The sequence below is a fragment of the Pinus tabuliformis genome, chromosome J (genome assembly GCF_031772625.1).
Source record: "Pinus tabuliformis cultivar Carrire ecotype Pingquan chromosome J, CPIR1, whole genome shotgun sequence".
Lineage (NCBI taxonomy): Eukaryota > Viridiplantae > Streptophyta > Pinopsida > Pinales > Pinaceae > Pinus > Pinus tabuliformis.
In genome coordinates, this window is record NC_142295.1 from 1,499,906,217 (window position 1) to 1,499,929,967 (window position 23,751).

Below are 23,751 nucleotides of genomic sequence, written 5' to 3' on the forward strand. Positions count from 1 at the left end.
ATCAAGCTTTAGTAATCGTAAGAACCCACTTTTTCCCCTCAAGGCCAACCATATATCAACTTGGCCAATGTTGTTTTCCTTTATTACACATAGCGTTAATTTTTCTACCTCAATTTGGTGATAAAGAAGAGAAAATTTGTTGGTTTTCTCATATTTCATGGTATATTACTAGGCATTGATCCAATATGCAACATATATCCACTCTACCCTTTTGTAATTAGCACAATTTCTTTTATTAAAATTTTGGGCTGGGTCATCTTTAGCAACTATTTCTAATGCCATCTTTCTGAGTTTCTTTTTCAAACCCCCCTAGATTCTTCAATTAATTTTTTTTCCACCCAAAATGGTATTCCCACTTGTTCAAGAATTATCTCATAGATATTTAGGATGGTCAAATTTTCTACCTACTGTATATTCCTTCATGTATGCCTGTTTGTAGTGATTTAAAGAAAACTGACTTAGTTTTATGTTTCCTTTACCATTTAATGGTTATTCAATACGTAATTATTATACTTATTACCTCCATATTGTTGTTCTAGAACTAATATAAGTATAGTAACCTTCTATTTTTGGAGGGTTGAACCTAGAAGATTGATTGTCAAAAAAAATAAAATATTACAACGATTGTTCAGATAATTTACCATTCTTAGTTTAGCGTTGATGCCCATTAGGTCGAAGAGTTTAGCCTAGGCTCTGATACCATATGTCACATACCCAATTCTTTCTACTTTTATTTTTGTACCAGAAAAACAATGTGAAATTGTAATTATTCCCACCCTGTGAGATGTCCTCATGCATTTTCATTCTCTCCTTAATCTTTCCCAAAGAGGTGGTCATTTGGGTAATTTAGTATACCTCGAAACCAAAGTACGTTTATATCTAGTTAACTACTCATTAGATGTTCTCGGTTACCCCTGGTGCTAAGCCTTACCATCTACTGCCTTGAAGGTGAAAGACACAACTTTCTCCCCTAGATGTAGATATGGTCCTTCATCCTCTTACCTTCCTAGTGGACATAGACATCGCAAATGGATAGTTCACACCTCCATTAACTTATTCTCTAAATGGTGATGCACAGTACTCTATGCGTAACACTTCATTGTTTCATATTCTATTACTATTAATAACCCTATAGCATTTACCATACATGTATGACCAATGGCACCCCTTTAAACAATCTGAGGTATTTGGCGGTGGGTATTGCTCTACCCCGGTATAGTAGTGTCATTGTACTACATTTATTTCATGGTAGTCTATATATATTTTTCTTCTCCAATATCGAGGCTTGTATTTGATGGTCATGACGTCTCTTGTATTACAATGTTCTGCTATTGATGATATGTTGTATTTCACTATTTTTGTTATTATATTGTTTACCATATAAGGCCTTCGAGAGAATTCCTACGCCTTATAGTTAGGAGTGTATGTTGGGTCCCTATAATACTAGTGATTACCCCATTACTATTGTAGTTATACCCCTTCTTTATATTGTTGTGCCCCTATTACCCACATATTGTTATTTTTGTGCCCCATAGAATCCCTCTATTATTATTTTTGTGGCTTTATATTATTATTGTTAGGTCGGCTGGATTATATTGTGACTCCTTAGACTCCTATATATAGAAAGGAGGTTTTGTCATTTGTATCATCCAAGAATTGTTCATTTATGTAATGTAAAGGAGGTTTCCCCCTCGAAGAGGCTGAATTCTAAGGCGTTGATCTTTCTTTTCTATCTTTTCTTGAGCTGCTTTCATAACATTTGGTATCAGAGCTTTGGATTCTAGGGTTTCGCTGCTCCAAACAGGTCATCGTGGCATTTTCGCTATAAATTTTTTCTGTGACATTTCAGAAGTTGCAAAAAAACCCCTTTGATAAGAAATCGCGCTGAACCTTGGATCCGAATTTCAGAGTTTTTCGCGCGATATTTTCGGAGATATGATCTGCGGAAGTTGGTCTTTTTGCAGACTCCTGAATTACACTCAAAACAGGTGACCTGGGGAAAGTCGTCATAACTTTCTTTCTGAGCATCGGATTGAAATTTTGTAAGAAGGTACAGAAAGAGGACGGACTGTAGTTTTCTTTGATATAATTTTCAGAGTCAAAGGTTGAAACAGTGACACATGTCACGTCTTACAAGCTCACTCTACTGAACTAGTCTATAATCAAGTCACTGTGGGAGATTTCGCATAACTCTTCCTTGGAGAATCCAATTTGGGTCAGACTTGTGGCATTGGAAACAGGACACAGAGGGCTACTACAGGTCACAAATTCAGAACTAGATAATCAGAAAGTACATAGATACATCGGAGGAAATATCGAGCTCTTACAAAGTGAAAAAAGGTGTGTAGATTTTCTTTAATTTTTGCTTAAGCTTGGTTTGAAAATTTATTTTGAAGGAATTCAAAGGGCATATTAGAGAATTATTATCGGTAACTGATGCCCCGAGGAAAGAAAATGCAAATGCATAGTAAGGAGCCTGAAAGCTCTAGCATGACTCATGAAGAAGAAGAAGAAATTCTATATGATATATCAAAATTACAAGAACAAGTGCAACGAGTGTCACTTGCACAAAAAGCAACAGAATCTAAAATGGATGGTTTAAGGAAAGATGTAGAAGCTAATATGGATGGTTTAAAGAAAGGTGTAGAAGCTAAGATGGATGGCATGGAAGCTAAGGTGAATGGCATGGACGCTAAAATTGATGGCATGGATGATAAGATGGATAAGTTGCTACAAGAAATAGTCACTAAGGGTGAAAGAGTACTAAAGGAAACTCATGATGAGAACAAAAGAAATGTTAATCATGATTCCATAGACTCTAATGTTGTATCGAAGACTTACCATGTTCCAAAAATCGATATGAGGAAGTTTGATGGCAAGGATCCCACCACATGGATATTACAGATGGAGCAATTCTTCGATCTCAATAATGTGCAAAACACACAAAAGGTACGTATGGAAACTTTATATTTGGAACCAAATCAGTTTGTATGGTATCAATGGCTTTGTTCTCGTAAACAGTTTATCACTTGGGCAATTTTTACGGAAGAATTGATAGCACATTATGAGGATACAAAAAGCAACACTTTTTTTAGCCAATTGATAAGTCTCAAACAAAAGGGTTCAATAATGGAGCACACTGAGGAGTTCCAAAAATTGAACATAAGGGTAAAAGATATGCCAGAGGAGCATAGGATTGATGTGTTCATAGGGTATTTAAAGGATAATATCCAACATGATGTGCGCCTTTGGGAACCTGATTCATTAGAAAAGGCATTCAGGTTAGCATGAAAAATGGAAAGCAAAATTATGGCAACTAGGAAGCATACCATTCACAACTATAAAGACGGAAGTGTTGTTGCCCATAGTCTTCCACAACCTACAAGGTTGACACCACAACAATTGGAAGAAAAAAGAGAAAAAGGGCTTAGTTACAATTGTGATAACAAATACACAAAAGCTCATAAGTGTGATGAGAAGAAATTATTCTACGTAGATTGTGAAGAGGAAGAAGAAAAGGAGCAAGAAAGGTCAAAAGAAGAGGATATATTCCAGGAACAAAGCCTAGATGAAGAACAAATAAACCAGACCATATCTTGTAATGCAATGGCGGGAATTACCACTCCTCAAACCATCAAGATAGAAGGACAAATCAAGAAGAAAAAGGTAATAGTGTTGACTGATTCAGGAAGCACCCACAATTTTATTCATTGTAGGGTAGCAAAAGAATTGAATTGCTTCGTATATCCAGCACCAGAGTGTCAAGTGATGATTGCAAATGGAGGAACAATAAATTATTCTGGAAAGTGCCATAATATCAAGCTATCCATGGGAGAATATGTATTGACTAGCCCAATGCTTTCCATTCCAATGGGAGGTGCTGATGTTGTACTAGGAGTCCAATGGCTACAATCCTTGGGTACAATAACTTTTAATTTTCAAGAAATTTTCATGAAATTTTCTATGGAAGGAAAGGAAGTTGAATTAAGGGGTATTGTAGGGAAACCAGGAAAGATAATCAGATCTAATGGCATGACAAAGCTTCTAAAAAAGGAGAAAAGAGGTGTAATTGCACAATTATGTTCGCTAGATGTTTCCACATTGGAATCATCTATTTCTCCAGATCTCCAAAAAGTCTTGGACAATCATTCCAAGGTATTTGAGACTCCCAAAGGTCTCCCACCTATGCGTGATCATGATCATGCTATTCATCTGATTCCAGGAAGTGTTCCTCCAAACATCAGGCCGTACAGATATCCTTATGTCCAAAAAAGTGAAATTGAACGTATGGTTGTAGAAATGCTAGAGGCTGGTATAATTCAACCGAGTCAAAGTTCTTTCTCAGCTCTAGTAGTATTGGTGCATAAGAAGGATGGATCATGGCGCATGTGTCCAAATTATAGGGAGCTCAACAAGCTCACTATTAAAGATAAGTTCCCCATTCCTATCATTGATGAATTACTGGATGAATTGCATGGATCAATTTACTTCACCAAGTTGGATCTTCGTTCGGGATATCATCAAATCAGAATGAAGATTGAAGACATTCTGAAAACGGCATTTAGAACTCATGAGGGTCATTATGAATTTTTGGTCATGCCTTTTGGCCTTACCAATGCACCTTCAACATTTCAAGGTTTGATGAATTCAATTTTCAAACCATTCCTTAGAAAATTTGTGTTAGTATTTTTTGATGATATACTAATCTACAACAAGTCTTGGAAGGATCATGTTGAACATGTTGACAAGGTGCTACAACTATTGGAGGAGAAAAAATTATATGCAAAAAGATCCAAATGTTTCTTTGGAGTCCAGGAGGTGGAATATTTGGGTCATATTGTATCTCATGAAGGAGTTAAGGTAGACCCTAGCAAAATTAAAGCCATTAAGGAATGGAAAATCCCCACATCCATAAAGCATCTGCGAGGATTTCTTGGGTTGACAGGGTATTATCGCAAGTTTGTTAAGAATTATGGGAGAATAGCAGCACCTCTAACAACATTATTGAGGAAAGATTCATTTTCATGGACTCCGGAAGCAACAAAGGCCTTTAAACATCATAAGGAGGCAATGTGCCAAGCACCAGTCTTAGCTACACCGGACTTCACAAAACCTTTATTGTGGAATGTGATGCTTCAGGAAATGGAATTGGTGCTGTTCTAATGCAAGATGAAAGACCCATTGCTTTTGAAAGTCGTCCAATCAAGGGAAAGTTTTTAAGCAAAGCTATTTATGAGAAGGAAATGTTGGCAATAATCCATGCACTTAAGAAATGGCGACCCCACCTAATGGGAAGAAACTTCAAGGTAAAAACAGATCATGATAGTCTTAAATATTTTTTTGAACAAAGATTATCCTCTGAAGAGCAACAAAAGTGGGTCACAAAGATGTTGGGTTACGACTTTGAAATCATCTACACAAAAGGGAAGCAAAATGTGGTGGCAGATGCACTCTCAAGAAAGGATGAGGATATGGAAGCATTGTTGTGTGCCATTTCTATTATCCAACCAGATTGGATAAATGAAGCAAAGGAGGAATGGAAGAATGACGAAGAAATGTGGGCACTTACTCGAAAGCTACAACAAGATTCAAGTACTTCTGATACATTTAGCTGGCAAAATGATTCGTTATGGTACAAAGATCGCTTATACCTTTGTAAGAATTCCCAGCTAAAACAAAAGATTCCTATGGAATTGCACACTTCTCCCTTAGGAGGGCACTCAGGATTTTTAAAAACTTACCACAGGGTTAAGAAGGAATTTTTTTGGGATGGCCTTAAATCAAATATTCAAAAGTTTGTAGCGGAATGTTTGGTTTGCCAACAAAATAAATTTGAAACAATTAAGACACCGGGTCTATTACAACCTTTATCCATTCCAAGCCAACGTTGGGAGGAGGTTTCAATGGATTTTATCACAGGTTTACCCAAGTCTGAGGGAAAGAGTGTCATCATGGTGGTAGTTGACAGACTTACCAAGTATGCAGACTTTTGTGCATTATCACATCCATTTAAAGCCAGTACATTTTCTACTGCATTTATGGAAACTGTTCAAAAGCTACATGGAAACCCAAAGATTATTGTAAGTGACAGAGATCCCATTTTCACTGGAAATTTTTGGACATAATTATTTTCTTTTCTTGGTACTCAGTTAGCTCATAGCTCATCTTATCATCCTCAATCTGATGGGCAAACTGAGATAGTAAAGAAATGTTTGGAAGGATATCTTCGTTGCTTTGTATCTGATAAACAAACACAATGGGTCAAATGGTTACCTCTGGCTGAATGGTGGTATAACACTTCCTTCCATAGAGCAACAAAAATGACCCCATTTATGGCACTTTGTGGGTACCAACCACCATCAATCACATCATATTTAAGAGAAAATTCTAAGGTTCAGGCAGTGGAACATTACATCGAACATCAACAACAAGTCCTCCAACTCTTAAAGGATAACCTCGTGTTGGCACAAAATAGAATGAAACAACAGGCAGATCAACATCACAGTGAAAGAAGTTTTGATGTAGGTGATTGGGTATTCCTACGGCTACAACCATATAAGCAAATGTCCCTAAAGCAAGCTAAGAAGGATAATAAATTATCACCAAAGTATTATGGTCTGTACAAGGTGTTGGAAAAGATTGGTACTATGGCATACAAATTGGAGCTTCCTGCAGCTTATTGATTGCACCCAGTTTTCCATGTTTCATGTTTAAGAAGATTATAGGCGACAAGATCCCAGTTCAAACAATATTTCCAGAACTTGACGAGGAAGGAAAAATTATATTGGAACCGAAAGCAGTCACAGAAACAAGAACTCGACAGCTACGAAATCGATCAATTTCAGAGTATCTTATCAAGTGGAAGAACTTATCCGCTAAAGATTCCACATGGGAGGATGAGAATTTTATGCAGAAGTATCCAGAACTGCTCAAGCGTTGAGGAGAACACTTTTTTTAAGGAGAGGGGCATGTTGGGTCCCTATAATACTAGTGATTACCCCATTACTATTGTAGTTATACCCCTTATTTATATTGTTGTGCCCCTATTACCCACATATTGTTATTTCTGTGCCCCATAGAATCCCTCTATTATTATTTTTGTGGCTTTATATTATTATTGTTAGGTCGGCTGGATTATATTGTGACTCCTTAGACTCCTATATATAGAAATGAGGTTTTGTCATTTGTATCATCCAAGAATTGTTCATTTATGTAATGTAAAGGAGGTTGCCCCCTCGAAGAGGCTGAATTCTAAGGCGTTGATCTTTCTTTTATATCTTTTCTTGAGCTGGTTTCATAACAGTGTATGCTCTTCGCGAGTCCCAATTCCATATGTAACATTCATCCTTGGGACGTTAACCTTGCAATGAGAGCTTTCCTCATATTCTTTCATCACCTCAAGGACATGTGACCACTCGGGTCAAATTTGGACAATGGATATGGAAAGCTACATATCCATAGAAACGATGGTTTGATGTATAACCGTAACCTCTACATAACCCTAATCACTTGGTTCGTGTATCCTCTCTCTATCATACTCTCCTTCGAGTGGCACATCTCTACACTCTCTATTCAATCCTTGGAAATTCCCTTCTCTAGATATATAAACATTATGCATACAAGTGACTTATGCACACCTTATATGCACATCAGACCAAGCATTCCTACAGGTAAAAATTTCCATTTAAATCAATGTATTTACTTTCCTCCTCTAGATTTCATTTGTGAAGTGTTTTACTAAAATTTTCCACCATTTATTTTCTTTTTAGGGTTACTGACTATATTGTTGTTTCAATTTTTAGGGGAAATTCCCTATCCAAAGAATGTGTCTTGTCCATGCTATATCCTAGAGACTTCAGGTTAATTTCCATGGAATCATTTGGGGTTCTGTTTTCTATTGTTTTAGAAAAATTTCTCCATCTCGATTTCCTACAGGAAGTATAAGGGCATTGACCCTTCCACTACCGTAACCCTAAATGTGGGAAGGGATTCTAGGTTAGGGTGATGTAAATTAAAATTCATTTCCCTCTTATGATTATCACTGGACACTGTGTCATAAGATGGAAACCCATAAACTCTTCATTGTTTCAAAACTCAGACTTTCATTTTTTTTCCTTTTTGTTTGGTAGAGAAGACAATGATGCAAAAATTGGTGATGTTTCTGAATTTGTGTTTTCATCTTCACATAGTTTCTAGCAAGCGAAAAATTTCTTCCAGTGCCCACTATTCAAATCCTCAACAAAGCAATGTTAGCTACTACCCATTTGGAGTTATTTTCTTTTAATTTTTTTTCCAGTAGGCAAAAACAAGTTTTTTTTTTTAAATATTATTAGGGAAATTATGATTAACTCATTCGTCATGTCGTTCCCCACTTTCTAGATGGAAGAGAAAATCCTCATGCAATAGACTATACGACAGGTATGCCATTAGACTCATTAAATATAAGAAAAAATCTTGTTATTTGAAGCCCTCTTACATTTTAAGAAAATGTCTTGAGTATGTACGAGATTTAATTCTGGACTATGATCCTTTCATAAGGATGGAGATCATTTTCAGACCAGACTTACTTGTCTCTTTTCTTCTTTATATGAGGATTCTTAAAAAAAAATTCACCTAATAGCACTAATGTTGCTACAAGTTGGATCAATATATCTATTCAAGGGATGGGTTCTTATCAAATGTTTCCTAGAAAGAGTTTTCTCTCACTGCCTCACTTCATGTGCGACTTTTGATTCATTATGGAAAGCTTAAGGAAAATAACAATTACGCTCTCATAGATTATCTTATGGAGGGAATCATCTAAGTTATTCTTGGAAGGGATAAGTTTGTACTTCTTGTTTTTACAATATCTGAACATGGTATTTCAGCTTCATATACATGGCTTCTTAATTTCACATTTAATGATAATTATTCTAATATTGGTGGTTCTAGCAATTGTAGCGAGAGGTTAATCTAACATGGACCTTGTGATTCATACTCAACTTGTTAACATTAGACTGTTTTATGTTTTAATATGTAGATATCTCCATCAAATCTTATTGTACCTATTTTCCCTACAAAATTTGGTTTACTACTCACACTATCAACCAATATTGACCTTATCATTCCAGCTAATGTTTAATTGCATAATTATTTGAAGCTAGGAATTATATCCTCGTATTTTTCCCATAGCTATTGAGAAATCAGTTCCATTTATTTATTCTTTGCTAAAGATGCTATGATAGGTTCTCATGTATTCATAGTTCAGGCATGGATTAAGTTATTTAATTGTCTTTGTGAATGAGCTCCATTATCAGACTGAACTAAGTCTCCATTTCCCAATACTACCACCTACTTACCGATTTAAAACTATGGCTATCTTATGCTACCTCATATTAGGATCTTAGGGAATGTCAACTTTGTCCAATTCTACACATTTGCAGATGTTGTTGTTTCGAGATATTAATACACCTAAAAAACTATTCCCATCTTCTATATTTTGTTTTGAACTTTCCAAAAACCAACAAGTTGAAGATAAGAACACTTACTTTATTGGCGTTGGTTATCCTCGTAGCTCGAGGTTGACATGTTGGCCCCTAGTCAAGATTAATATCTATCGCTAGTGTTTTCCCTAATGAACTAGACTTTCATAACCCCAACTGACCAATCTTGCAGGGGGTCGATTGGCTGACCATCATATCAAAATATTCCTTATTACATATTGACTCAAAAATAACTCATCGAGAAAACTATCCTATTCAAATTAGTGATTACATTACCTAAGGAAATGTAAAGCATTTTGGTGAACATATTAAATTTACTTACGTAACTGCATCTACAATAGATTTAGCGTAGTTCGCTATCATGTGATTACTTCTATGTCTCGTACCTCCTTTCCCAACAAGACCAATACCCGTGCATAAGATAAATTTAAATAGAAATGGATACACTATTTAAATTTATCTTACGCCACTACTAGTCAAACATATATATATATATATATATATATATATATATATATATATATATATATACATATAGTTATTTCCACAACTCTCCCAATCCCATGATTTTTCACACACATCAATAGATTGATTGCCCTTTTTATCAAATGATATATTAATTAACCAATATTGTACATTATCAATAGAATAGGAAAATAAATTAATAATGTACGTACCAATAGAGTTGGAAAATAAATTAATACTATGCATACCAAAAAGTCCCCACATATCACCACACAGCTTTCTTTTCTTATAGTATAATAAAAATGTATAGCCATAACAACTTCCTAGTCAATTCCGCTTTCAATTCACAAATTACTATTCCAAATCCCCATATACATACAACACTACCATATGTTCAAATTATAGAGAACTCAATTTCCGTACTACAAGTAACTCCTGAATGTAACTAACTCTGAAATGTAACATACTCATAGAATTTTTCAGATGCAATCTAATAATAGTTAATTCAATTTGATTCACCATGAGGGACGAGCGAAAATTTTAAGGATGAAAATTTATCGTAAAGATTAGAAACCTTGGCAAACCTTAATAGTCCCCAAATTTAAAATTAAAAAATTCTTGTTGATATATTTGTAAAAACATGAAAATTTCTAATAGTTTCATATGTAGTGTTTATACAATTTTGGTAAATTTTAATGTTAAATTAATTTTATATTATAAAATCTGGGCAAATCACTATTAGAAAAGAATGGAAATTAGCGAGTCTTTTTTTTGGAAAAACCATGGAAAATTAGCCCACTTGGGAATATTGGCCCCTAAAAGTTTCGCTGTTAGGGATACATGGGAATTTCACAACTTTTCCACCCAACATAGAACTATCCCTCATGTTCACCCCCGAGCTAAGATCTCCCTGCGAGGAATCAACTCATGCTTGCACCCCTTCTCAATTATTAAATACTTGTTTTTCATGATAAGGTTTCCTTCTATCACCATCCCTTTTTTTTGGACATTCTTATCCACGTGTCTAGGATTTTCTTTAAAAGCCTGCCTTTCTCTCCCATGCTGCTTTTAGGCTTTTGTAAGCTTAGCACCTTTGTCGAACTAAGCAACGTAATGGATAGTTCTCTCTGATCCATTAAGCACTTATATATGATTTTATTTTAGAATACTTATCATGAAAGAATTTCAAAGTCTCATTTATCATTGAGATTTTATCTTAGTTTTATTTTGGAAAGGATCTCATTTTTAGGTGCCTCATTACCAAGTATATATATCTCATCTATTTATTTATTAATAAAAACCTATTTACATAATTAATTAAATATTATTCTTTCACTTTTCTACCATTTTTCCTCACCCAACTTGATCTAACTAGAGTGGTTTTATTGCAACAAATTGATAATTGGCTACAGGAGCAGACAAAGAAGACACCATCATGACACCTACAAGAGGCGATGAAAAATGAAATACCACGACACCAATGCCACCACTAAGAGGAAACCTGAAGACTAACACAAGAAGTACTTGAATAAAAACACGAGGAAACCCACACTAGAGAACTAAATGGGACAAAGCCTCCTTAGAACCTAGTGGAATTACGAGATAAGAAAGCACCACCCCAAATGAATGGAGTAACTTTTATGAGTTCAACCAAACATAAAGTCTTAGACTACCTTATGAATTTTCCGAAGCACATGATATCACATTCACTATGGAACAAATTAGGAGGAGCGTCGAGCATTAAGACCTTAGAAGAATGTCCTCCAACCCACAAAGACAAAATATTGAAACTGCATAGAAAATATGAAGAACTAAAAGATATAGAGACCTTATATCGATCATGAGATGGAAAAGCTCATACTTTCCATAAATTCACTGACAATAGGCGACATGTAACAGTGAGGAGACAGAACCACACACCACACACTCAGGTACCATAGTCTCAGGGGAAGATCATTAACCAAGGACCAACCCAAACTAGAGAATCATGTTCACACTTATCCCTCCTTACCCTCGGTAGAAGCCCCAAAGAGTCACCATGGCACCCAACCTAAACACGTCCAACCTCCTCACTACCCTAACTCATCGCCCAATCTAGTAGACTGGATAGAAACACTCTCCAAACAATAGATATAACAACTAGCTATGGGTAATTAATCCTCGCGCCTAAAATTTGATGAAAGGGACGACACATAAAGGTCGAGTAATTAAGCATGTGGCAAAGGCACAATCACTAATGGTATCACTTGGGACACTTGTACCCTCATATGATCACCCCCATCAGAGAATTCCATTTATTCATTATTAAAATTACGATAAACTCACTTTTATTTTTGATATGATATTTTAATTTTGGATTTATCATATATTTAGAGAATTAGAATCCAAACGTCATTTAACTATAAAATAATTTGTTGAATAGATTTAATTCCGTACGATATTTGGTTGGAACACAATTAAATGGATCTATATTGATTCTTAATAATAATATTTTTATTATAATTATAATTATATATAATTAATGATTTCTTCGATATTATAATTATCAAAATAAATTATCATTATTTTTATTTATATGATAAAAAAGGAATCAATGTATATGTGTGTGTGTATGTGAGTTTCTCCTTTCTCTTTTCTAAAGCAATAGTGCTTTTTGACTCTCATTCAAAGGTTAAAAAATATAGAACTAGGTTACAAGTCCTCGATAAAGTCAATGGGCATCATCGGGGTCCGCCTACCCTAAATAACGGGCTGCAAACCTTTACAACAAATGACCCACTAACAAGCAAACTTCCAAACACATAAGGAGAAAAGACTCCAAACAAAAAATCAAATGGTTCCGTTGGGAGGCTAAGATTCATGCAACTAAGAGTACTACCCTCGAGGAGTCCACGTGTAAACCTTGGAAAGCACGAATGAAAACTCCCCAAACTAGCTTAACGTACTAGAGTCATTGATCTTCCCTTCCTAAATCCAACGACCAAAGAGAATATCGCATGGAGAAGAAGCATGAGGAGAACCCGCGTGATATGGGTGGTATTCTTTCTCTGCCCACTACCACATGTTGATTGAGGAATGGCATTAGAGGCAAAGCTTGAAAAACCATTTTAGGTCTAAGATGTGTGTGATAAACCACAAAACCACTTTACCTTTGCATCCTCTATGAACGAAACTACTTGTTCCTCTCCTACTACCATCCAAAAGAGAGCCTTCAACCAATGCAATTAGGAGTAGAAGCTAGATGAACCCCGATCCAACATTCTCTTCCTTACCTGACTTGAGAATAAACTCATTGTCCGCGTGAGCGAGACTGTAGAATTCTTCTCTCAAATTCCCCGCAGGCGTTGTTTCCCAATTACAAAAACTGTATTCATTCTTACAGAGCACCCCTTCATTTTCCAACTAGTCTGCCACTCTATTGGCATTTTTGCGCACATGAGCAAAGCTAAGGGTTCTCAGGATTCTCAGATGTGATTGAATGCACCGGTAAACCTACAATAGTCTCTAGTGCTGCAAGAATTTCTCAGGGTATGAGCCATTATCAATTCCTTTTATAGAATTAATTGTTAATTTAGAATCAGCTTCTATTATGGAGTTCTTCATCTTGAGATTTCTCAGAATCTCTAATCCTTGTTCTATGGTCATCAATTCCACCATGTTTTTGGTATAATTCTCAAAGTAGCTATGAAAGATGATTATTAAGTTCCCCTTATCATCTCTGAAGGCACCTCCATACCCTACCTCACCTGGGTTACCTTTCAAAGCTCCATCTGTATTTAGTTTTAACTACTCAGGGGGGGGCACCATAATTCCTTCGTCATGGTAGCATGAAATGGAATCTGGATTGAGCTTTGAGGGACCATCTTCTGTAGGCCCAAAATATGAAGAATTTGAGCATCCTGATGAGAAGGCAAATTCTCAGTAGGGTGCTTCTGAAACATATTAATAGTTTCTTTGAGCTGCCTAACGAGGTGATTTATAATGATTTGGGGTCGGTTGGATTTTTTCTTGAAAATTCTATTATTACGTTCCATCCAGACATTCCATATTAGGAAGCCTAGGATTAGGGTATAGGCTGAGTTGACAATCTCATTCTCTGAGAGCTTATTCGTAAAATCCCTTAAGGTTTTGAAGATGTTGTTTTCACTCTATTAGTTTGTCTAAAGATACAAGTTGCCCAATTCCATAGAGTAGACGTGAAGGTGCAGAGGTTGAGAAGGTGATCCCTTGTCTCTTACTGGATACCACATAACTAGCATCTAGAAGGTCCTACAAAAACATTCTTTCTGAGATTCTCCCAAGTCAAATAATTTTGTGATGCAGCATCCACATAAACAATATTTTCATCCATTGAGGTTGCTTCCATAGGTCTTTCCAAGTGTTATCCAAGTTGGAAAAATTGTATCTAGTAACCACATCTTTGGCTTCTTTGAGGTTGAAATTACCCTCACTTCTTCCCCATCTAAGTTGATTTGGGGACGACAACATCAAAATTTTATTCTTTTCCAGGATTTTGGCAAGAGTTTTTGTCTGGGTCTTCAGAGGAGATTCTTCACTATTAATTCATATTTTTCATGTTCTCCACTTGCCACTATTTCTGGTTTTATCCCAAAGCTTTCTTACCTTTTTAATTCCTTGTTAACATTTTCCTCTCTGAGAATGTCCAGTCCTTCTCTGGTTTAGTTGGATTCATGCTACCAGTTATCCTCCAAAAACCAGGCAATGTTTCCATTCCCAATCTCCCAGAAGCTATGATTCTGAGCTAAATCTCTTTTCTCCCATGCATTATTCTAGATATGAAAACCCCTTATTTTCCGTGTCATTTTGATCAAGTCCCCCTTCTCTAGTTTTTTGCATATTTCTCATTCAGGGTCTTGGCCCAAGGGTTGCTGGATTCCTTCAGCCATCTCCACCAAATTTTGGCACCCCAAACATTTTTAAAAGTTTCTGGCTCATGGAGACCTAGACCCCCATGAGGTTTGGGCATGAAAAGTTTGTCCCAAGCTACCAGTGTCCCTTTCTTCTTTTCCTCACCTTTTCCCCATAGAAAGCCTCTTTGCATGTTCCTGATTTGTTGGGAAACTCCTCTAGGGATTGGAAGAGCTGACAACATATAAACTAGAAGAGACTATAGGACCATTGTTGTGAGAACAAACCTGCCATCCAAGTTTAAAGATCTACTTGTCCACTTGCAGATTTTTTTCCTTTAGTTCCTTGATCAAAGCTTCCCAAACCTCCTTGTTCTAAGGTTTGTTAATGACAGGTATTCCCAGATATTTGGAGGGGAGCTAGTCTCTTTTAATTAAATTAAATGTAGGTTTAAATAATTAAATTACAATTATATGTATTTTTTAAAATATGGTAAATATTGTAATTCCATCTACAAAGGGATTTACATGTATATGTTGAATATTTTAGGAAAGACTTTCACTATGGAGATTTAACCATAACCAAAATTTCACTCTCCTTACACAAGCATAAGGTAGCATAATGTTAAAACAAATCAAAATGGTTATCCATATATTGAAAAATGGCTTAGATTATACATGAGGATAAAGTATGACACTAGAAAATAAAATAAGCTTGCGCATAGCATAAGGTTTTGAAAATTCATCAAAGTACGTAGTTGCAACTTAAATGAGGTCCTCCTTGTTATTGGGGGTGCTACCTACTAAGAGAGGTATACGAAGGTGTTACTATAAGTAATCAAGGTGCTAATCTAGGTCCCTTATATAATGATACAAATGAAAGATAATTTTGAGGAAAACACAACTCTTGACCCAAAATTATGATATGAGGGAAAATTTCTGTGAAGATTCCCAAGAACGGTTTAAGGATATCAGAAAGAGGTATTATACAGGTTTCCCAAGATGAAATTGTGGAAGGGATAAACCTTAACTTCTATAACAGAATGGGGAAACGAGAAAGAAATTAGGAAAATATTAATGAAGAGACTGACATGATGAACCCACGATTTTGGGCTGAAGTCCCAAATCCCACAAAAATTACAGAGAAAGATATAGGAAAAATAGGACATGAAAATCATGGGTAACAAGTTGCACTTTTGTAGAGCATAACTCCTAGGAAAAGTATTGGAATGGAGAAAATGAAAAACCAATGGAAAGGTATTGATGAGAAGGATATTCTAGTGGACTCGAAGTTTGGATATGGGGAGTGATTTGGAAAATAATTTTCTTCTTTTAGGTACAAGAGTATAATGAGATCATGAAGACTTGTAACATGACTAGAACCACTGAAGCATGGGTTGAGTTGAGTACTATGGACAATGAAAAATTGATAGTCATTGATATAAAGTTCCTCAAAGAAGGAACTATTTTAGGATTGTGATATTGAATGTGGCTATGCATGTCTTGATAACAACCACGGGATTTTAAATAGTAAATAATTAGGTAAAATCGTATCCAAAAGGACATGAATTTTTTTTGGATACAACTATGATGAAAATAGTAAAACGAGATGCACATGGATGGTGAAAGAATATGAGTAATGAGGAAAAATAAGAGAATGAGACAACCATAGTATGGATTTTCCGATATAAAATAAATTCAAGGAGAGAATCTGTTTAACCTTCCCTTTATTAACTTTCCATGAAATAGTAAACATGATTCATGAATTTATGTGCTATATATACACATGTGTGTGATGTATCTGTATGTGTGAATGTCATGTTGTGTGCATGCTTGAATATTTCATGATGATTGACAACAATTTTCTCTAGTTATTGTGATGCAATTATTTAGGAAGATGATTATGTATTTGGTCTTCTATAATTTGCAAATCCCAATATTTTATGTTATATAAGTTTGGAATCCTAGGAATAACATACCTATGGATATAATATTCAGTTTTTGGCCATGCTTAGTTTGTAATCATTTGTTAGAATGATTGGATGAAAAATAGGCTCATGTACAAGGTTCAGATAAAGATATCATAGGTTTGTAATATGTGTTGTCCATGGGAATGACTATTAGAAGAGTTGTGGTGGGTTGCATAAGGGGACCTTATGTAGGTTGTATACAAGTTTTATCACATAGAATAAGATAATATCGAATGTGTAACAATATTATAATACAATAACTACTATTATAATATTTCAAACAAAATTTTATGAGTGTTATGTTAGTATTTTGAGCACAATGGTAATTGGATGGGATAACAAGCCTTGATTGGACTAAGGAAACGTCAAAGTTTGAACACTATTTCTCATACAAGGACTTCATATTGAGGTTTGTAGAACTACGAGGAGGAATATATTACTAGAACTAGAACAATCACAAGTTAACACTTAGCAGACGTGACTAGTTAGTGATATTGATTATAATAGAATATTCAAAGGGAGCTAAAAGAATGGGATACTAGTTTTAAAGTAGGGGGAGTGTCTCTTCCACTCACATATGTTGGGAAAGGTTTCACCCTTGTAGTTCATTGTTGATAGTGGGAGCCAAAATAACATCATTTATGTGGAGGTCATGAAACAATTATTCCTACCAACCACACCACACCCACAGTTATACAACATCAGGTGACTTCACCAAGGATGAGATCTTCGCGTTAGAAAACAATGTCATCTTCCCTACAACATCAAGCCCTTAATCGATGAGATATTATGCGATGTTGCTCCTCTTGAAGTTTGTGATGTATTATTAGGTCAACCATAATTGTGGAAGGGGAATGTTGCATTTGACTCTAGGCCTCTCATTATTATTAATACTTTGGAAAATAAGTTATACATGGTAGGATAGGTTTCCCTGCCTACCACCATCTCTTTGATCTCTACTAAAAAATGTAGTGAGATCATCTCATAATAAGGGAAATTTGTTTCATTTTCTATTCGATCTCAAGTTAAGGGGAATATTATGGCCATATCCATGGCCCATGGGAAAGGCTTCTCTACGCAAGAGAAGTAGGTGGATAAGTTCATGGAAGAATGAAACGACATCTTCACCTCATCCATTGGAGTCCCCTTATACTGTTAAGTCAATCATTCGATTGACTAACTCCTAGAGCACCTATGGCCAATGGGTTGATATACCACTCCTCCTTTCTGGGGAATGAAGAGATGGAGTGGTATATCCAAGAGCTACTACAAAAAGGGAACATATGACCAAGTTCCTTACCTTGTGCGAACACGGTTGTACTTGTGCAGAAGAAGGGTGGGACCTACAGGCTATCCATTAATTATCGGGGACTGAACAAAATCATTGTGCTATGGATTGATGAACTTATTAACCAACTCAATGGGCACAAGTATTTAAAAAAGATCAATATGTAGTCTAGCTATCACCACATTCCAATAGATCCCACAGATGTATGGAAGACCACCTTAAAATCGAAGGAGGGCCTTTTTTAATGTTTTGTCATGCATTTTTGGTTGACAATTCACCTACTAATTTTATGAGGTTGATGGATAACATATTATGTCCCTTCACTAACTAATTCACTTTTTTATATCTAGATGACATTGTTATCTTCAACAAGGTTTAGGAAGATCACTTGCAACACATTCTACAGATCCTTTAGACCCTACAACAACATAAAATATGTGATGACCACGAGAAATGTACATTTGGTATGAGTTAGGTCCAATATTTTGGTTAAATCATAGATGAAAAAGGCTTGCATTTGCATCTGGCTAAGATCCAATTCATTCAATATCTTCCAACCCTGATCACTCTCATAAAGCTTCTTAGCTTACTGGAACTTGCCAATTTTTATCGAAGGCTAATTTTAGGATTCTCCCATATCACTTAGCCTTTGCATTAGGTTACGAAGGGAGGAGTGAAAGAAAAGTTTTCCTCGTCTCAGTCCCAACATAAGACATTCATTGAGATCGAGAACCACCTTTTCTTTGCATGTATACTCACATTTCTAAACTTGCAACAAAATTTTGAAATTGAGACACTTGCCTCCAACTATTCTATTGGTTCAATTCTAGATTTGTAAGGGCATCAACTCGCCTATCATAGTGAGACACTTTCTAATACAATTTGAGGGAACACCACCTATGATAAATAGATGTATTCTATAATGAAGGGATTCGATCAATGGAAACATTACATTATGGAGAAGGAAATGATCATCCACACAAATCACCAACCTGTTTAGATTATACAGACATAAAGGAAGTTGCAAAATGATCAATATCATAAGTTGTATACATATTTGAAACAATTCCACTTGAACATTAACTACAATAAGTAAACCACCAATCATGTTGCATATTTCCTCAGTCGACCCCATTTGTAGCACTAACTACTATTCTCAACTCTTGTTGTAATGAGACCATTGTATGGTTGCACTTGTACAAGAATGATCCAACGTTCGTAACCACTTATCAAATGCTAGTGGATAGCATGAAAGTTCCATATTTCCACCTCATGGACACATTATTATATCGCATGGGACACCTTCTTGTTCCATCAATCAAGCATGCCAAATTTGAGATGGGATGCACACTACAATATAGACGCAAGGCACTTTTGCTTGGAGAAAATTGCGGGCATACTATACAAGTATTTGTATTATCCAAAACATTGATAAGATGTTGGAAATCATATCAGATCCAATACTATGTGTCTTATCACCAAGACAACCATCTAGAATCAAGGCCTATCCACTCCACTATCTATTCCTATCTACTCCCATCTACCAATCATGGTAATGACTGCGTATTTTTGGTTGTGGGTAAATTTTCTAATATGGCCATATTTTCATTTTACAAGAGGAGTATCACAATAGATTACACTACCAAAGTCTTCTTTGAATGAATATGTGTACATTTTGGAATCCTTCATACTATTATATCAGATTGTGATAGCAGGTTCTTCAACAAATTTTGGTCAAGCCTCTAGATGTTATTCGACACTAAGCCCACCATGTCGACTAAATTCCAACCAACGACTGATAGAGAGACAAAGGTCTTCAACACGATGATAGTGCACATACTATGCATGTACAGTTGTGTTGAAGCCCCGAAAATCGGGTCGACAATAAGGGGGATACCCACCAAGTCCGGACCTTGGTTGGCAGCTCCTTATCCGTTTGGTATAGCGGGTCCAACTGGGGATAATGGGACCAATTTCCCAATCTAAGGGTGTGTGTGTGCAGAGTTGGATGATGCTGATCAACAAGTTCTAATCTAAGCTACTTTATTCTAATTCTATGATATCGTAATCTAATGAAAACAATACATCTAATCTATGCTAACCCGGGATGTATTTCTTCTATTATGTGATCTAAAGAGGTTTTAGACAATAATTGGTAATAAAGATCATTCAGCTATCATAAGAATAGAAATAAATTAAGATGAACCAATTTGCATAAAAAGTTAGGCAAAACAGTTGTGAACAACATATCGCATAATAAGTTATTCATATATCAAACATAAATAAATGATTCCACCATACAAAAGAGCCAAATGGCAACTCACACATTCATGCAATAACATATAAACAACTAAAAAATGTATATCACTTTAAGAATATAAGCGGAAATGGCTAAGAGATAAAAGTACCATTTATGACTAGTTCTACGCATTAGCTTCAAGCAATAATGATTTATCTCTCCTTGTTCTAATATCTACCAAGAGTACAGAAGTGCAACATCAGTAGCAGATATCAAATGAAAAAAATTAATAAACCTTGATCTATTCATTCGTCAAAACCTCCTCTGAGGGTGCAGAAGTGCATGTTCTAAGGACAAGTTTTTGACAAATTTCTGGACCCTTCTCCAAATGCATGAGAAGGGTTTAAATATTGCTAACTAAACAACTTAATTACATAAATTTCGAATATGGTTCAAAATGACCGCCCTTTATATAAGTAAACTTATTTCTAAAAATTGAATCTAATTTCTAACTATTTCTGCATTTGCTCCTTAGTGCTGTGAGCATGCAACATTTGCCTCGAAAGAGTCGGCTGGTCGTCTTCTACTTTTGTTTGAGCCATGAAAATAGAAATGGCAAGTGTTGGCGCCTATTTTTACTAAACTAGAAGATATTTTTGAGAATCATCCACTGGTTGAGCGAATTTACTGTGTGTATGCTTGGTAAAAACCCAGATTCCTCTTAGTTGCCTTTGCTTTTGCTATCTCGGCTTCCGGACTCGTGGATGACTAAGCAAGTGAGGGACTTTGCTTTCTGAACAATTTTCTTAGCGATGCGTGATTAGCGCCTCAATAACTGCCTCCGTCCTTTGATCCGGGCCTTTCTGGTGCATTTTCCGCCTTTAGCGCTTTTTCCTCTACCGGGCATGAGCTTCAGAATTTTGTAAACAGGCTGCTTTTGTGAGTTTCTTGACCTTGAGTGTCGAATTGCCTATTGATATCAGCATCTGTTCAGTAACACTCTGAAATCTGCGTTTATGTTGCATGCGGTATCCGTTTATGAGAGCATCTCTTCTCTATTCTCCGAGCATTGGCACTTTCCCCTTTTTCCTTAGATGTTTCCTGCAGTTCACGCAAAGGAAAAGAGTAATGATAGTAAATTTTGACATGAAAGCTTTGAGCTCTATGAATGCATAAAATCATGACACCCAGAGTGAACTGACTCTTTGAAAAACACAAAACTGTCCTACATGAATAACTTGGCATACATTCATTAATTTTCTTTAAGCCGTGCGCTCAATTTTCGGTTTAGGGACAACTTTTCTTGGGTGCTGAGCTGAGGAAAATTTGCGATGGGTGATTTCGGTGACTCGCAGATTGCAGTTATCGCAGATCGCAGTTATCGCAGATCGCTTTTATCGCAGATTACTTTTATCGCAGATTTCTTTTATCGCAGTATCGCGGCATCGAAGATCGCGATCGCAGATCGTAGATTGCTTTTATCACAGTATCGCGGCATCGCAGATCGCAGATTGCTTTTATCGCAATACCACGGCATCGTAGATCGCAGATCGCTGCAGTTTGTCAAGTTATTCATGTGTTGTTTATGCGATGTTGCGATATGCGATATCGCATATCGGCCATCAAAGATTTTCTTAATATTATTCATTTATGGGTGCTTCTCAATGTATGTGATGTGATGAATCTCGCGTTGTTTTAATGTGCTCATAAAGGAATGCTTGACTCTTCTTCGTGCGATGCATTTTTTTAGGAGTATAATACAAAAAAAATTATAAAATCTTTTTGGAAATTTTTTTCTTTTTTTTTACTAAGGGTCCCCACTTCTTTAGCGTTATTGCTAATACTTAAAGAAGGAGGGGGGTTGTTGGTGGTCACAAAAATGCGATTCACTTGGAAGAACCAGTTATCTCTTCTTTTCTATTGAATTCTTTAAACTTCCAAAACAGGAAAAATTTTCATAAATCTAAACTTTGTTATGGACAGATAGAGTATATTATGCCTTATTCTATAAATGATATTTTGTTTCAACTTCTTTCTTTTCTAATCGTTTTCTTCCTCAGGCTTGTCTTTGTATCTACATCAGCCATTACTAGGTCATGTAAAGATAAAATAAAGTCTTCTCTGTGTGTTAGCCTTAAAATATGCTCGTTTTCCGTAGGTAGAGCCTCTACTGCCAGCAGGCGTCCATACCCTCGACAGGGTTACCTGTTACCCAGCAATGATCCTCTATCCCGTATAAGGCTACCTACAACCCTAAAAAAAAAAACCCATTTTGACACTTTTTCCTTTTTTATTCTTAAAGAACAATGTCTTGGTTTGGTAGCCAAATTATAACACAGTCATTCACTTGATTTACACTTTTGCTGAACAAGCTAGCTCGTGATGAGACCCCTTTTCTTTTGATTTCAATAATCTTGAGTCATTGCCCTGTTTTGATGGACAGTGTTTGGCAAAGTCAACAAAGTTATAATATATGTGATCATGATAAGCCGGCTCGTGATGAGACCTCTTATTCTTTGAGATATAGTGTTTCTTGGATTGTCTCTCTGAATGCTGCGATTTTCTTTAACAAGGAGGATATCATTTCTTTCCTTAAGAAAGCTCTCGACGACAATAATAGAGTTAAAAAAATAGCAGTTTCACATAAAATCTTTATTTTTTTATTGATACATTTCATTGTGTTGATATAAAACAATTCCTTCGCTAAAGGTTGCTTCCACCAAATTTTTTTTGAAGTTGAAACTAATGTCATATCTAGGCTAAGGTTTTTTAACTGTATCTGTCAATAATAAAGATCAGATTTTCAAATTTTTTTTATTTATACAAGAAAAAAGCTCAAAATCTGAAAGAGAATTGGTTTCTTTTCGCGAATACCAATAGTAACCATTAACAACCAGTTTTATTATGAAACAAAGAAAAATAAAAAACAAAACAATTCTACAAAATAGAAGAATAATCTTCTATGGAAAATATATTTTAAGGATTTGACCATTCACAGGCAAAGAATCCCTTCTATATGCTAGATCCTGTAAGACAAATGTTGATGGACCTATGACTTCAACAATCTGAAAAGGACCAAGCCACATATTTTGAAATTTTGTATGCTTGCCCTTTTCTTCATGAGCTTTATCCCATTTTAAAATTAAATCTCCCATCTGAAAAATTTTTCTGGTCATGTTGTTTGAATCAAAAGGGGATTTTATTAGCGCTTGATGATGAGCATGGGTTCTTTTAGCTTGTTCTCGTTGTTCTTCTAATTTGATTATTTCCATTTGTCTTAGCTGTATGGAGGAAGTAGGTACTTCATCAATGTACTGTATTAAACACAAAGAGGGAATGACTAAGTGAGTTGGAAGAACCACTCCTTTCCCATAAACTAAATTAAAGGGGAAGTGCCGATCAAAGCTTTTTTTGTTATTCTATCTGCCCATAAAGCGTT